The 17157-nt window shown below is 39.8% G+C and overlaps 1 long non-coding RNA gene across 1 annotated transcript; it reads left to right on the top strand.

Moving 5' to 3' along the window:
• The first annotated feature begins 1029 nt into the window (after positions 1 to 1029).
• LOC113008007 (uncharacterized) lies at positions 1030 to 2692 on the top strand. Its single transcript, XR_003269976.1, has 2 exons — positions 1030 to 1155; positions 1357 to 2692. It is a non-coding gene; the product is annotated as an uncharacterized LOC113008007 (long non-coding RNA).
• The last annotated feature ends 14465 nt before the right edge of the window (positions 2693 to 17157 follow it).

The following is a 17157-nucleotide window of genomic DNA, read 5'->3' as shown; positions in this document are numbered from 1 at the left end:
ATAACGTTAATTTACAAATCGACACGGGATTTTAATGAATCAATATCACTTTATTCAATTTAGCATGGATTGTAATCAGAAAGGCGATAATCAAAACCCACCCCTAATCAAGAACTTGCAAAGTAAAAACACGATCTATGTCAGGTAGCCCTTTTGTTATTTACATTTAAAAAGAGGATTAGTGTTACTGTGCACAGGCTGAGTCTGTTTCTTTTCTTAGAAATAGTTTCTCCTGCCCTGGAGAAAATCCACTTGCATGGAACAGAAGAGGCTGTGGAGTGCAGGAACTACACTGCAAGCTGCTAGATATGCAGGTATTCCTGGGTCCTGCAGACTATCACCTAAAAACAATAAACAAAATGATTTTCTAAACTGTAGCAATGTAATGTACGTATAGTGTCAAATACATTGTTGTAGTCTTCATTAGCTTTAATTCACATGGAAGTGTTCCTAAAGTCATATGCTGTAATGATATTTACATTATGAAAACATGATTTTGGACATTTCAAGTTTTTCACTTCGGCAGATAAAATGAATTGAGCAAAATCAACTCAAAATATTCCCACACGCCAGAATGTCCTCTCTTCCTCGCTGGCTCCATATCTGTCAGTGGAATGATCACCTCTTCGCTCTCTGTCACCATCAACACACTCCACGAATCCCGTGGATGATTCACTTCCTTATATCCGTTTGAATCAGGTACCGAAGCAGTTACGTGCGTAATGAAGCTTCGGACGTCACTGGTCACGTGACTTTTGCCAAACGAAGCAAGCCTCGACACAGTGCTTCTGAACCAGTGTGTTGTTTTTTTCGACACACGCTCCGGAGCGTCAGCTTCAAGCGGGCCATCACTAACGGATGGTATAGAGACCGATTGCGTCCAGAGGTGAAGCAGCGGTACTTGAAAAAAAAGTGTGCATCGCAAATCTGGACCCATATGAAATACGGCAGTGGAGTAAAGACCCAGACGACTTACCGCCACTGTCCTACCCCGATATCTTCACGTATCTTGTTTGTGGAGTAAGCGCTTACACAGCGAACCAGTTTCGTAATTACAAGTCGCTGGAGGCGCACATCCAAGTTACAAACGGCTGGGTGCAAGATTTGGCTATTTTCAAGCCGCCAAACTCTGAGTACATCGTCATTCATACCAAGGTAAGTCAGCTGGAGTGCATCGAGTGAAATAGCCATTGTCCACCCCCCACCATAATTAATGTTATACATTTATCATTGAACTTGTAAAGTAGATGCAAATTAACACATTGATAATCGGGCAAATTATTAACACCAATTTGTATCCTCCCTGTCTCATTTCATTTATTGTCTTTACATCAACCTTGTCCTTGTATGTTACAGGTACTGCACTCCCAAAGATTGAATGAACCATGGGTAATTGTAAGCACCACGGGAAAGATCGAAGCCGCACACTGCACCTGTATGGCCGGAGTTGCTGAGACCTGCACCCATGTTGCTGCACTTCTGTTTAAAGTGGAGGCAACAGTGAGGATCCGTGGCACAAAGACAGTCACAGATGAACCAGCCTACTGGGTTTTGCCGGGGAACACAACCAAGATACAGCCAGAGGTTGGCCATAACATTGACTTTACATCTTCAGCAGTACAAAAAAAGACTCTTGATGAAAATATAAACGGACCGTCTGTGGTGAAAGGCAGAAGAAGCAGTCCTTCAAAAAGAAAGATTCCTTCTGCTATGTTTGAGGAGTTGTCACCAGTGTTAGACACACTTCAAAAACACAATAAAGCAGTGTGTTTGTCTGGATTGGAGAAATACTAAACATCACACACTGTAAAGTCATCCACATTACCACTGTCTCTGGCGTGTTTGCACAACACGGGTGCACAGTCCCTTGGCCTTACCGAGCTACAACTGCACTGTGAAAAGTACGTAAACGCAGCAAAAGTTACTGAAGAACATGCAGGAGCTATTGAGGTACGCACAAGACTGCAACACAAGAGCCCAGAATGGTATGTTTGGCGTGCTGGGAGAATCACAGCTTCAATGATGCACGCTGTGTTTGCCACCACTGTAGAAAAATCCGCCATTACTGTGGTTAATCGTGTTTGCTACCCTGTTAACTCTGTCTATAATGTGCAAACAACTTGGGGACTGGAGCATGAACAGGACGCTCGACACGCCTACACCCAGAAAATGTCAGCGTGTCACAATGTCACGTGTGAATGTTGTGGGAAGGGGTACCTGGAAATTAAATGTCCATTTAAATACAGCATTTAAATACAGCATTCAGCAAGGATTGGATGCACATGACAAAGACTTCTGCCTCGAGTTGACAGCAATTGGACTTAACTTGAAGAAAACACATCACTTTTACTCACAAGTGCAAACACAGTTCTTTGTGGCCAACGCAAAGCACTGTGACCTCGTGGTATGGACACAAAAAGACATGGCAGTTGTACGCATCTTCCCTGATGTGCACTCCTGGGAATCACATTTAAAGAAAGCTCAGGAGTTCTTTCAGAAGGTGTGCCTTCCTGAACTAGTAGGAAAACATTTCTCTAAGCAAAATGCAGTCCCGAGTGGTCACAACGTTTTTCCTTCTGGTGTCTAGTTTTTTGTCATAAGTGCATTGAAATATGTATAAATTGATTTCAAACCTGCAGCACTTACCATGTAACAATTGTCAAAGTGTAAAATAAAGAGTCAAATGCAGTTATTTGTCGTTATCTGGCTTTTATTATAACGTCATGAAACAAAGAGTTCAAAGTGATGATAAACTGTCGATTATAGTATACAGGTACAGAAATGGTTACATAACGTAATGTCAGTGTGTTCATACAATTACACACAAAAAAAGGTTTTCCTAGTACTATGTCTTCAGAGACATACTGAGAGTTTTCACAAATATTAATTAACAAGTACAAGTCTCGTGTGTCTGGTTTCACTACCACACTGGGGCACATGTTAACCAAACCCTAACCAAAACGCAACACACCCTCACAATTTTATCAAGGAAGGTAACGTCTTCACCCTCACATGGAAGAAGAGAACGGATTGTCATGGTAGTATATAGCATTTTGAACTTGTTGCGCAAACTGCCAATTACTCGATCGACATGGATTCTTAGGTGTGCAATGGCTCGTGTATTTTCTATGTCCTTGGCATCTAGTTGACAGAAGCCCCTTGTAAATGCTGGGATCTTAACCTCCGTACACATCATTCCCACCGCATCTCTGATGTCAAAGCCTCTGTCAGCCAAAACTACATCCCCTGGTAACAGCTTGTTAAGTATGCCACATTGCTCTGTGATGTGTTTATCTGATGCACGGCCCCCCCACCCCTTAGAAATGAATGAAATTGCACCTTGTGGAGTAATCCCGATCAGGTATTTCATGGTGTGTGTACCCTTGTAGTGCGAGTATGTTTGAGCATGAGTCTTTAAATTAGATGGTCGTTCTGTACGAGTTTCTGACTTGTGTCAAGCCAGCCTCCAATTCGAGACTTGCAGTCAAGCAGCCTCCAGTTTGTTTTACGTTCCCTGTGTATTCAAAGTATTACGGGAATGGATGTGGAAACCGGATTTCAAAATAAAAGCCAACTTCGAGTGAATTAACAGATATGTTAAGAACATAATAGGCTTTTTTTTTTTTTTACAAACTCTAATGTTAGATGTATATGACACAGCCTTGTACCCTAATTGTGCCCTGTCACTATCAAGGCCATCTTATTTTGGATTTCAAAGTAAAAGCTACTCTTTCAATGACTTCATAATGCTCTTAACTCATTCACTGCCATTGACGTCTATAGCCGTCAATTGCAGTGAATGAGTTAAAAGCAAACGTCGTATTTCCAAATACTATTTGAACTTTATATCAACACTTTCCACAGGATAATTTCACTCTGTATTTACAGTATAAAGCCCCACAGTGATACCATGTCAATATCAAGTCAGTCTGATTTTACTTTCCAAAGTAATGGCCCATTGAAATTGCCCATATATGACTTACTTTTGTAACGATTTTGAAATGCTCTAAATAGAAAAAATCCTGTTTCCACAGGATAATTTCATTTTAGATCAACAGCATACAGCCCCACAGTGATACCATATCAATATCAAGTCATTCTGATTTTGCCTTCCAAAATAAAAGACTTTTAAAATTGCCCATATCTGACTTACTCTTGGAACGATTTCAAAATGCTCTTAAATAGAATTTTGCTGTTTCCACAGGCTAATTCCACTTTAGATCAACAGTATACAACCCCACAGTGATACCACATAAATATCAAGTCATTCTGATTATGCCTTCCAAAATAAAGGACTTTTCAAATTGCCCATATACGACCTACTCTTTTAAAGATTTCAGAATGCTCTAAAAATGAAAATTGCTGTTTTCACAGGATAATTTCACTTTAGATCAACAGTATACAACCTCACAATGTTACCATATCAATTTCAAGTCAGTCTGATTTTGCCATCCAAAATAATGGCCTGTTGAAAATGCCCATAATTTACCTAACTTTCAGTGATTTCAGAATGATCTAAAAAGGAAGATTTCAGTTTCCACAGGGTAATTCCACTTTAGATCAACAGTATACAGCACCACAGTGATACCATATCAATATCAAGTCAGTCTGATTTTGCTTTTCAAAATAAAAAAAGCCTTTTCAAATTGCCCATATATGACTTACTCTTGGAGCGAATTCAAAATGCTCTAAAATGGAAAATTGCTGTTTCCACAGCATAAGTCCACTTTAGATCAATAGTATCAAACCCCACAGTGATACCATATCAATATCAAATCAGTCCGATTTTGCCTTCCAAAATAAAAGACTTTTCAAATTACCAAGATACGACCTACTCTTTTAAAGATTTCAGAATGCTCTAAAAATGAAAATTGCTGTTTCCACAGGATAATTTCACTTTAGATCAACAGTATACAACCTCACAATATTAACATGTCAATTTCAAGTCATTCTGATTTTGCTTTCCAAAATAAAAGCTTTTTCAAATTGCCCATATACAACGTACTCTTTTAACGATTTCAAAACGCTCTAAAAATGAAAATTGCTGTTTCCACAGGATGAATCCATGTTAGATCAAAAGTGTCCAACCACACCATGGTACTATGTCAATTTCAAGTCAGTCTGATTTTGCTTTTCAAAATAAAAGCCTTTTCAATTTGCCCATATATGACTTACTCTTGGAGCGAATTCAAAATGCTCTAAAATGGAAAATTGCCGTTTCCACAGCATAAGTCCACTTTAGATCAATAGTATCAAACCCCACAGTGATACCATATCAATATCAAATCAGTCCGATTTTGCCTTCCAAAATAAAAGACTTTTCAAATTACCAAGATACGACCTACTCTTTTAAAGATTTCAGAATGCTCTAAAAATGAAAATTGCTGTTTCCACAGGATAATTTCACTTTAGATCAACAGTATACAACCTCACAATATTAACATGTCAATTTCAAGTCATTCTGATTTTGCCATCCAAAATAATGGCCTGTTGAAAATGCCCATAATTTACCTAACTTTCAGTGATTTCAGAATGATCTAAAAAGGAAGATTTCAGTTTCCACAGGATAATTCCACTTTAGATCAACAGTATCCAACCCGACAGTAAAACCATGTAAATTTCATGTTGGTCTGATTTTGCCTTTCAAATTAATGGCCCGTCGAATTTGTCCATAGGTGATATACTCTTTCAATTATTTCAGAATGTTTTAAAAATGAAAATTGCTGTTTCCACGGGATAATTTCACTCAAGATCGACAGTGCACACTATCACAGTGATATCAAGTCAATTTGCCTTACAAAGTAATGGTCCATTGAAATTGTCCATGTATGACCCACTCTTTCACTGACTTCAGAATCCTATTAAAAGCAAAGTTGCTGTTTCCACAAGATCATTTCACTCTACATTGACAGTATACAACCCCACAGTTTTATCACGTCAGTATCGGAATTATAATTGTTCATTTGGTACTTTTAATAATTAAACGCGGATGCTGTTAACAGGACAATTACTGTTTCCACTAAGTAACTGGAGTTCATGCAAACCATACACAACCTCTACAGTGGTAACATCTCAATCTCAAATCAATCTCGTTTTGCATTTCAGAGTAAAAGCCTTTTGACTTTGTTTATAGGAGCTTCTCTTTCCACAACTTCAGAATGGCATTAAATGGAAAGTTCCAGCTTCTATGAATTAATACCAGTTTGTGCCAAAATTGTCAATAATTTCTCAATAGCCTCTGGTCTTAAACTCAACATTCCAAAATGTGAACTTCTCCCTGTTAAATTCTGCACAGATACTATTATATCAGGTGTTCCTGTTAAAAATAAGGTTAAATATCTTGGTATTATCATTCAAAAAGACCAAGATGCCAGATTATGTGAAAATTGCTGTTTCCACAGGATGAATCCATGTTAGATCAAAAGTGTCCAACCACACCATGGTACTATGTCAATTTCAAGTCAGTCTGATTTTGCTTTTCAAAATAAAAGCCTTTTCAATTTGCCCATATATGACTTACTCTTGGAGCGAATTCAAAATGCTCTAAAATGGAAAGTTGCTGTTTCCACAGCTGTTTCCTCTTTCAACTGCAATACAACATAGATTTAATCTTCGGCTTCAAAGAGATTTATCCATTACTGGAAGATCCTTGGTAGCCAAAGTTGAAGGCCTCTCCCGACTTATTTATGCAGCTATGGCACTTGATGTTTCGAAAGAATTATGCACAAAAATTGATAAAATATTATTTAACTTCATTTGGAAAAAGAGAATACATTATATTAAAAAAAAAATAATGATAAACAAGTTGTGTTCTGGTGGCCTAAATTCTTTAGATTTCACTTCCTTAAATGCATCTTTTAAAATCAAATGGATCAAACTCTTTTTAAAAAAATCCCACTTGGATTCTATCAAGGAAATTTATTATTACTAATATTAACTTCTCTTATTAGTATTACTAATAAGAGAAGTTACTCTTAAGTTGATCCATAGATGTTATCCGGTAAAGACATATCTGGTTAAATTTAAAAAAAATATTGAAACAATATGTTATTTATTTTGGGAATGCACTTATACACATGTATTTTGGATTGATCTAAATGATTTTATAAACACCAAAAGTGATCCCTCATGTAAACTGAAGTTTCAACATATTCTATTTGGCCTCTCACATACCGATAAAATAATTCCAGGGAAAAAATATATTATTAATCTTCTGATTATTTTTGCCAAATTTCACATACATTGTACAAGATTTTCTCAACAGCGTCCAAACATATTTGCTTTTAAAGCCCTGTTTTCCAATTATCTGGAAAATCTTAAGAAAAGTACTAATTCCAAAGCGTGTAAAACACAAGAGCTGTGTCGAATGTATAGTTTCACTTGACTTACATGTTGTTTATTTATACCTTGAGCACCTTTTTTTTCTTTCTTTCAGTTATTTTGTTTGTCTGTTTTCTCCTAAAGTATACCTTTTTGTTTACGTACTTGTATTTGTATACATAACTTGTTCAAGATACTGCAAGCTGTGGAATTTTTCATACCCTTTCTATATTCTACATTACCATGTATGTTTGTTGTTCAATTGTCTAAATTAAAAAACAAAACAAAAAAAAAACCTTTCATAGATCAACCGGGGCGATTTTAGCCCATCTTTCGGGGTGCTTCAGCACCCCTAAAATGAATCAAAGCACCCCCAAAGATTTCTTACTTTTTTTGACAATATTTGCTGTTTGTGTGACACACTACTAACACACTGCGGTGGGCGCCTCACCCGTGCCAAAGCGCTTCCAGGCGGAGGATAGTCCTCCCCCAGCTGCTATCAGGGCAGGAGACATTCACACCTGTGCGTCCAAAAGGCAAATGAATCGCGCATGAGCGAAGCCACTGCTCCCGTACTGACTGTAACGCAGTCAGTTCTTCTTTTACTGTTATGCTGTTTTGTGGATCACAAGGTTTAAAACTACCGTACTTATAAACGTGTGTTTATAAGTACGGTAGTTTTAAACACAAACACAAACTCACACACAAAGTAACTCCACCAGAGTGCCAATTTCGGGTCACTTTTTCCGGTCCAGGCCCGGATAAAGGAGCAGGGTTGGAATTGTGACATTAAAAAACAATAATTGCTAAAATAAATTTAATTTGTAGTTCTAAATAAATTCTAACTGCATTTAGGACGTTTTTTACTCACTTTATGTCCAGGAATAGAGCAGGAGGGAGAGAGAGAGAGAAACAGAGCCAGGGACAACAACGTCACATTAGAAAGGTATAGTAATCATCCACAACTATTTTCAGTTGCAGATGATAAAGGATTCAGAAAGTTTATTCATGCAGGGCCCATATGACAGAGAATGTGCATGTTCTTTTTGTTTTCATATTTTAATTTATATTTAATTGTGTTGTGGTTTGCAGTGTTTTGTGTTGTTTCACTTTAAATTTGTTTAAAATGAAAAAGCTGAAAATTTAAATAGTTAAAAGTTGAAATGTAAATAGTTGGTTTTTGTATTATATGATTTATTTATTACATTTTATGTAGAGTGAATAAATAAAAGTATATTTACGGTGGCCCCGAGAGACAAAGCACACACAAACTTCAAAACACGTAAAAATTCCAAAACACGTAAAAACTCCAAAACACGTAAAAACTCCAAAACACATACAAAACACAACAGAAGTGCTCCAGGATGCTGGGCGCAGTGTTGAGCTTTTGTTACCTAGTGGCTAAGTGATCTAGGTAGCTCTGTTTTGGAAGTTCAGTTAACGCTAGAAAAGTGTTTTGGAATTTGTATGTGCTTTGTCTCGAGGGGCCACCGTATATATTTATATATAAACATAAATAAAACCACTTTTTTTTACATTAGTAATTCCTTTTGTGCATAATTTTATATTGTTGTTAATAATAAATTAATTAAATTATTGGGAGCCGAAAGATAGTGAGCTGAGCCGAAAGAGCCGGTTCTCTAAAAAGAGCCGGAAATCCCATCACCACAATCTCACATTTCTGAATAAAAACGCAAACAAAGCAGTTACCTTCATTATCTCATATCAGTGTAATATCACTGAAATGGTAACTCCATAAAAGAAGCATATTTGACTCGATAGCTTACAGTTCTTGCGCTTTTAGAGAAGTCCATACACCCAGTCCAGTGTTTTCTGTATGAGAGAAGTTGCTGTGTGCTATTAAGTGTGGAAAAAAAACAAACCCAAAACGCGCTGTAGAAGTACAAATACTATTGTTAAAAATACTCCACAACCTAGACATTCAAACACTCATACACTCATAACACATACATATAGGGCCTTGGTGGTGGGCACGCTATACGGTCTGTGTATTCAACCTCACCTCTGGCACCAGTGCTCACCTCTCAATTTTAAATACATGTACACATTGAGGGTTCTCGGGAGGGGCCCTGCTGACAACTGCTGCTTTATGGCAGAAAGCACCATGCCCCCCCCCCCCCCTTTTTTGTTTTTTTTCTGTTTGTCTCCACTTTGGGGGAGTGCATGATGGTGGGAATGCATGCTTGTGTCTGTGTGTGCCTGTTTGTCTATGTCTATGTGTCAGGACAGGTCATAGACTCCACCTCTCTGGGAACATCTCAGGCCCCCCTAGGTGTGGCCCATCTCCCCTCACCACACTGCCTGCCAGTGGCTGCTGCCCTCAGCCGTCGGTGCATTGGTGGTTCTCAGTGTCCGGAGCTGGGGGGCCTCTACATGTCTGGGGCCTGGATTTCCTCCATGCTTTCTTCATGTCCTGGGGGGCAGGGCTATAGCTCCCCACATCTACTATTAGACACTTACATGGAGAAACCTTATGAATACTAGCGCTCTCACACACAGGTGTACAAACAGGTACACACAGACACACACTATCTTGGTTGGCTGCTGCCTCTAAACATATCATGTGTTGTTGGTCTTGTGTGCTGCTCAGTAAGATTCAGTATTTATTATTTACTGTTACCTGTGTAATGGTAAATGGACTAATTTTTATATAGCGCTTTTCTACTCTCCCGGAGTACTCAAAGCACTGTACAACATACCACATTCACCCAATCACACCCGTTCTCCCAAGCACTGACTCTAAACTGAATGCTTTTCTAACAACATTCACACACATTCATGCACACTGGATGCATTGGAGAGCAACTTGGGGTTAGTATCTTGCCAAAGGATACTTGGCATGCAGACTGGAGGAGCCAGGGATCAAACCACCAAGCTTCCGATCAGTAGGTGACCTGCTCTACCTCCTGAGCTACAGCCAGGAGGAGCTGTATTTTCCATAATATGCTCATTTCTTTTTGCTTGTTACTTTTCTCAGCAGGTGGGGAAGCAGATTTTCAGTGACTTTTCTGTCTATTCCTCTTATCCTCTATTTTTCTTTCCTTCTCCATGTATTTCTTCCCAACTTCTCTTTCCTTCTTATTTTCTCTTTCCTGTTCCCGAGTCCTGTCCTTTCTGATTGCAATAACTTACAATCAGAATCACAATCAACTTACAATTAGAATCAGTGAAAACTGTACAATGACAATAAATGAAGTTATAAGTTCTAAAATAAAATACAAATAATAACAACAAAGAGCGAATAAACTATGAAAATTAAGTGTACCAGTACAGCAAAAGCTCCGCTAGGGAAAGTAAATCTTTTGGCCATTTTTCTTGGCCTTCAGACAATAATTCTGATTGCTACAGTGCTGGTCAGGGCAGGACAGGCAAAAAAAACCTCCACATACTGGAAGTACTGATTTAACTTCTTTACTCAAGTAAAAGTAATTAGTACAGGCTCTGAAAACTACTCAGAGGAAAAAAAATAAAAAAAGAGTTCTCTGCAAGATGTTTGTATTTTTGTGCTAAGCTAATTGAATCTTGTGCTATATTGACATAATCATAAAATAATATACATAGGAATACAAGCTTTAGTATAACTTTTTTAAATAAAAAATTTGAATTATACTCATCTTGAATCTGAAGAAAAGAAGGTAAAATAAAAAATATATCTCTTTTTTTTCTGTTGCCTATGTCGTAGAGGGTGACTTTGCCTCTAAACAGGAAAGTACAACTAGAGGGTAAAGTTGATTTAGCAAGTGTGGAACCCTAATGACAGTAAATGGTTCTTTGTTGTTTGGCTAGCTAATGGTTACAATATTCATGTTGCATCTGAGAATATGAAGTGTCTTGGTTGTGGGTTGGAGGGGCATCTTATGGAAGTGTGATGATTGTGGGGACAGCTCGCTGCCCCTTGCTTCCTCCTCTGTAAGGAGAATAAGAATAAGAATAACTTTATTTATCCCGAGGAAAATTCTTTTGTCATGTACATGCTCAAAGCAGCAGGAGAGACATAGGAACAGATGAACAAGATATAAGATATACAATATATACAATAAGAATAGTAGTGTACAGTAATATACAGTAGGATAGTGCAAGACATAGTATCGGATAACTCTAACAAAGTAATAGATATAACTATATATAAATAACTTAACTATCAGTGCAGGCGATTCTAGAAAGTGACATAGTATTGTGCAATAGAATAAAGGGAGTAGCAGCGTATGATGGGGGGATGAAACAAATATTCAATAAGGTACTGTTGGGTAATATTGCATGGTCTGGAAGGGAACAGAATAACATTGGTAAACGTCTCAGGAAAATCACCTACAGAGTGAGGAAGAGTTATACAGTCTTATTGCCACCGGCACAAAGGATTTACTGTGGCGGTCAGTTCTGCATTTTGGGGCAATGAGTCTTTTGCTGCGTTTGCTCCGATGGTCCATCATGGGGGGTGCGTGGGGTGGGAGGGGTTGTCCATGATAGAAACAAGCTTTTTTAGCGTCCTCCTTTCGGACACCTCCTCCAGGTTCTCAAGTCTGACACCCAGGACAGAACCAGCCTTTCTAATCAGTTTGTTCAGCCTGTTGGCATCAGCTGTCTTCACCCCACTTCCCCAGCACACAGCTGCAAAGAACACGACGCTCTCCAACACCGAGTGATAGAACATGGTCAGCATTTTCCTACCAACATTGAAGGACCTGAGTCGCCTCAGTAGGAAAAGCCGACTCTGCCCTTTTTTGAAGATAGCATTGGTGTTCTTGGTCCAGTCCAGTTTACAGTCCAAGTGTACCCCCAGGTACCGGTAGTCCTCAACTATCTCCACATCAGCCCCTCTGATGGTGACAGGGTTAGGAGGAGGAGCCTGCTTCCTAAAGTCCATAATCAGTTCCTTTGTCTTTGTGATGTTAAGTTGTAGGTGGTTTAGCTCACACCACTCGACAAAGCTGTCCACCACACTCCTGTACTCCTCCTCCTGTCCATCCCTGATACAGCCCACAATGGCAGAGTCATCCGAGAATTTCTGCAGATGACATGACTGAGACTTGTACCTGAAGTCAGATGTGTAGAGAGTGAAGAGGAAGGGTGATAGGACCGTCCCCTGCGGCGCCCCCATGCTGCTCAGGATGTTATCTGAGCGGCAGCTCTTCAGTCGGACATGCTGTGGTCGACTTGTTAAATAGTCCGTAATCCAACCAACCAGTGGGGCATCCACCTGCATTTCCGTGAGCTTATTCCCCAGCAGTGATGGTCTGATTGTGTTAAAAGCACTGGAGAAGTCAAAGAACATGACCCTCACAGTGCTCCCAACAATGTCCAGGTGAGAATAAGCCTGGTCCAGCAGGTAGATGATGGCATCCTCCACGCCGATACAAGGTTGATAAGCAAACTGCAGGGGGTCCAGTCAAGGCTCCACGAGCAGACGCAGATGTCTCAGGATGAGTCTCTCCAGCGTCTTCATGACATGTGAGGTCAGCGCCACTGGCCTGTAGTCACCGAGGGTCGACGGGTTGATCTTTTTAAGGACAGGAACCAGAGTGATGGGACTCTCTGCATTTCCAGACTCATGTTGAATATCCGTTTTAGAACTCCAGACAGCTGGGAAGCACAGCACCTGAGGGCCCTGGGACTGACACCATCAGGGCCAGCAACTTTGCTGGAGTGGAGTCTGCCCAATTCTTTTTTGATGTCATCTGCTGAGAGGGACAGGGTGAGACAGTCTGAGGGGGCAGGAGAGGGGGGAGGCAAAAGGAGAAGATGGGAATAGCTGGGTGTGGAGACAGGAGACGCAGGGCAGTCAAACCTATTGAAGTGCAGATTAAGGTTGTTAGCACTTTCGAGGTCCCCATCCATCCCAACACCTCTCTTTTGTCTCAGGCCAGTGATAGCCCGCATTCCATTCCACATCTCCCTGGTGTTGTTTTCCTGCAGTTTGTTTTCCAGCCCCCGTCTGTAGGACTCTTTACCCTCTGCAATCTTGGCTTTCAGCTCCTTCTGCACCAGTTTCAGCTGATCTCTGTCACCATTTCTGAAAGCTCTTTTTTTTCTTGTTTAAGGTTGCTTTGATGTCTTTGGTAACCCAGGGTTTATTGTTGGGGAAGCACAGAATGGTTTTTTTGGGGACCACAGTGTCCACACAGAAGTTGATATAATCTGTTACACAGCCTGTCAGATTGTCAATATTGTCCTGATTGGAATCACAAAGAACATCCCAGTCAGTTGACTCAAAGCATCCCTGCAGAGTCTCTTCCGACTCCCTTGTCCATGTTGTAACAGTTTTTGTGGCTGCAGGTTGCCTCTGAACGGCAGGTCTGTAAAGGGGCTGGAGGTCATACGTCATACGCCTGCGCCGCGTTGGCATCAGGGGCGATGTAAACAATGACGATAATGGCGAGGGAAAACTCATGCGGTAAATAATATGGTTGAAGACCGACTGCTAACAGTTCGATGTGTTTGTTACACACAGCCTCACCTTAACGTGACTCGGGGAACACCAGCGGTTGTTAACATAGAGAGCGAGTCCTCCTCCCCTCTTCTTCTCGCTGCTGCCTGGGTCCCTGTCCACTCTCACACACGTAAATCCGTTTATATCCACCACCTGGTCCGGGATGTTTTTGTGCAGCCATGTCTCCATGAAACACATAACACTGCATTCTCGGAAAACTTCCTCTGTCCCTGTTAGCGTCGCAACCTCCTCCATCTTATTAACCAGCGATCTGACATTACCAGTCACTACAGACGGGAGAGCAGGATGGAATCTTTTCCTCCTCAGTCTTCGTGTTTTCCCGGCTCTGCAGCCGCGGTAGTTCATCTTGATCACCGCAGGGATCTCATGCTGAACACCGGCATGGCTGTGCTGTCTTAGTCCCAGCTATAGACAAAGGGGCAGCGTGGCGTCGCGGTCATCTCAGTAGTTTTACATGGAGTTTCGTTTCCAAACACGGATAAAAACTTCTCGACTACACAAGAAGTGTAAACTAAAAAACTAAGTAGACAAAAAGAAATAAATAAGAGGAAAAGAAAGAAAGGGGAAAGTACTTTTCAACTGCAGAGTACTGCCAGCATCTCTGGCAGAGCCGTCATATTCTGGGGAGGGGCTGTCTTTAGAGTTGGTCTTAAGGTCAGCAAGAAATGTGCATTTGTAAAAAGTAAAAGATCGCACAAATGAGGAGGGGAGTGATTTTACATTCAGTTACATAAGTGAAAATCCTTTAACAGAGAGAATGCAGTGAAAAGATGAATGAAGATTTTAAAAAATAGGCAAGGCCCAAGGGAAGTGGTAGAATAAAGGAACTGATAGACCAAATTCTTTCCAGGGTACCTGATAGAATAACACTGGCTAAATTCCTCTGTGAATATGAAGAATGAGAAGACTTACATGGAAAAAGGTAAAGTGAAAAGAGTCTTAGAGGGAAGCTCCAAAGCCCTTCTGTTGCAATTACAGGGACATGATGAATCCGAGGTAGACAGCGAGGTGGTTGTGGGAATGAAGTCACAATGGTTATTACTTTTTTGAAAATTAGAATGTTTCATCATTTCTTTATTATTACAGGTTCCAATTACTCTGGATCACTAATTAACTAATTAGAATCTGTCTCTGTTTATATGAAAAACAAGGGAGAGCTTGGACATTAATGCTTTACTGATACAGAGAAACAGACAGACTGAAAAAACTGAAATCCAATCAGTGATGATAGATCCTTGTTTTTCAGCTTCCTTTCCCCCATCACTAAACAAGCCTCTCCATTTAGTCTGTTGAATCAAAACTAAACGTTTATCCTTGAAACACAGTGCTGAGGATAATGCTGCTGAATGGAAGAGAGGGTTAGGGTTAGTGGCATCATTGGTGGAGTCATTCCTCTTTCTGTTGACATTGATAAAGTAATTGCATGTCACAGTTCAAAAATTAGGGCTGAGTTTGAAAACATTTTTTTATGCAGCAGCTCCATCTACTGTTCAAATCAAGTAGGGATGAAATTCTCTCCAGCATCAGACAATTTGCTGCTAAAGCTAACCGAGCCACAAGGTTGTGCTCTGTTATTTTTTATTTGATATATGAAAATGTAATCTATCAACAATCCTGTATACTGCTGCTGGCCTGCATCTGCAAGTTGTTCTGTAATCCTCGCTACCATTTTTTTAAAATCCTTTTTGACAAAGCTCACAGTTAGGGTTGGATCAGGTGACCCTGAATCCAGTTATGCTGCAATAGGTCTAGGCTGCTGGGGGCTTCCCCATGATCATTGTTCATCATTCAGCTTTTCACTCACTATGTGTTTATACATGACTCTAGATTTAATAATTAGTCATTCTTTGGCTGTCTTGGCTGTTATCTCAGGTAGTAGAGCAGGTCCCCTATGAATGACCTGTGAATGAATGAATAAAGCAAGTTGTGGAGAGTGCTTTCCAGAGTAGCAAAGCGCGATATAACACAGTCCTTATACCATCTCTTGCGCCATCTTTCTTTTCGTTTGTCTCCCAGCAGTTGGCCGCCCCTCTCTGAGCCTGGTTCTGCTGGAGGTTTTTTCCTTCCCACTGTTGCCAAGGAACTTGCTGATAGGGGATCATATCTTTGTATTAGGGTATTTACCTTACAATATAAAGCACCTTGAGACAACTGTTGCTGTGATTTGGCACTATCGATATAAAACTGAATTCAATTGAATTGCTATTTCTGACAATCAGATATGTATTGTCCGTGCTGACTTTTCTGGTGTGCAAAGAGGTCTTGCTGCACCTGCTGCTGTTCTGCCTGACTTGAGGCTTTCCATGTATGCACATGCCACCAAACAAATCACTGCAGAACTGGATATAATGGGCTGCCATTTAAATAGCAACTCTAAAGATGTAAAGAAATGCATTTCAATAAAATTGTGAACTTCAGAGCAGCTAAATACATGCTACAGAAATCATCTTGCAGTAGATTACTTATCAATAAGTGACAGCAACTGTGTGTGACACTGTGATTGTAGGTTGATATGTGTAGCTATTTACTGCACTAGTCTGTGTTACTTGTAGAGGTTCAAACAAGGGAACATTTGTTTGTGATAACAGTCAATGACCACCACCTTTACTTGATACTACAGTATACTCTGTTTTTGTTTATGCCACTTTTGGTGCACACTACATACAATCTGCAGTTTGTGTGTCAGTATAGACTTTAAATATAAAATCCATAACTCAATAATGAAAAACTCAATTATTATGAGTTATCAAATCAGGAATGAATAAGTGTAATGTTTATAGGTAGTTTTAATGTGGCTTTTTTTGGCAAGATCTAATAATCTAATATACTGGGTCTAAATTGAGGAGCACATAAACATGTACACACAAACAAAGGAGGAAAAATAAATTAGCTCTTTAAAAACGACAATTAAAAATTCTGAAATTAAAAGCAAGTATTGTACTTAATACCATTTGTTTTCAAATCATAAACTGTGTATTATAGTACAATTAGTGTAAAAACCTTCACTGAATGCATTGTCACTCTCCTGCAGTGCAGAGAGATTTTCATTAGTTACATAACAGGCTGACGTTGCTCTGTTTTTTCTGGCACTATTTTCATAAACTCTTGCCTGAAGTATTGTTAAAAAATTACAAGGTGAAAGAGATGAAGAGAATTAACAGATGACAAAATGTATACAAGGCAGTGAAGGTCCAGAGGCTCTTTCAGACCAATACTGTCCCCCTGCATGGTACAGATCCACTTCAGCGGAAACTGAGTGCAAATTAGGGTAAACAAGGGAACTGAGATATCAGGTCACGGCCCAGCGTCACTGTCACAAGCGTAATTTTATCTTGTAGCAACCCAAGGTTGTGATTAGAAGCCCCCAT

The sequence above is a fragment of the Astatotilapia calliptera genome, chromosome 16 (assembly GCF_900246225.1).
Source record: "Astatotilapia calliptera chromosome 16, fAstCal1.2, whole genome shotgun sequence".
In the NCBI taxonomy this organism is placed as follows: domain Eukaryota; kingdom Metazoa; phylum Chordata; class Actinopteri; order Cichliformes; family Cichlidae; genus Astatotilapia; species Astatotilapia calliptera.
This window is presented reverse-complemented; position numbering and strand designations above follow the sequence as displayed.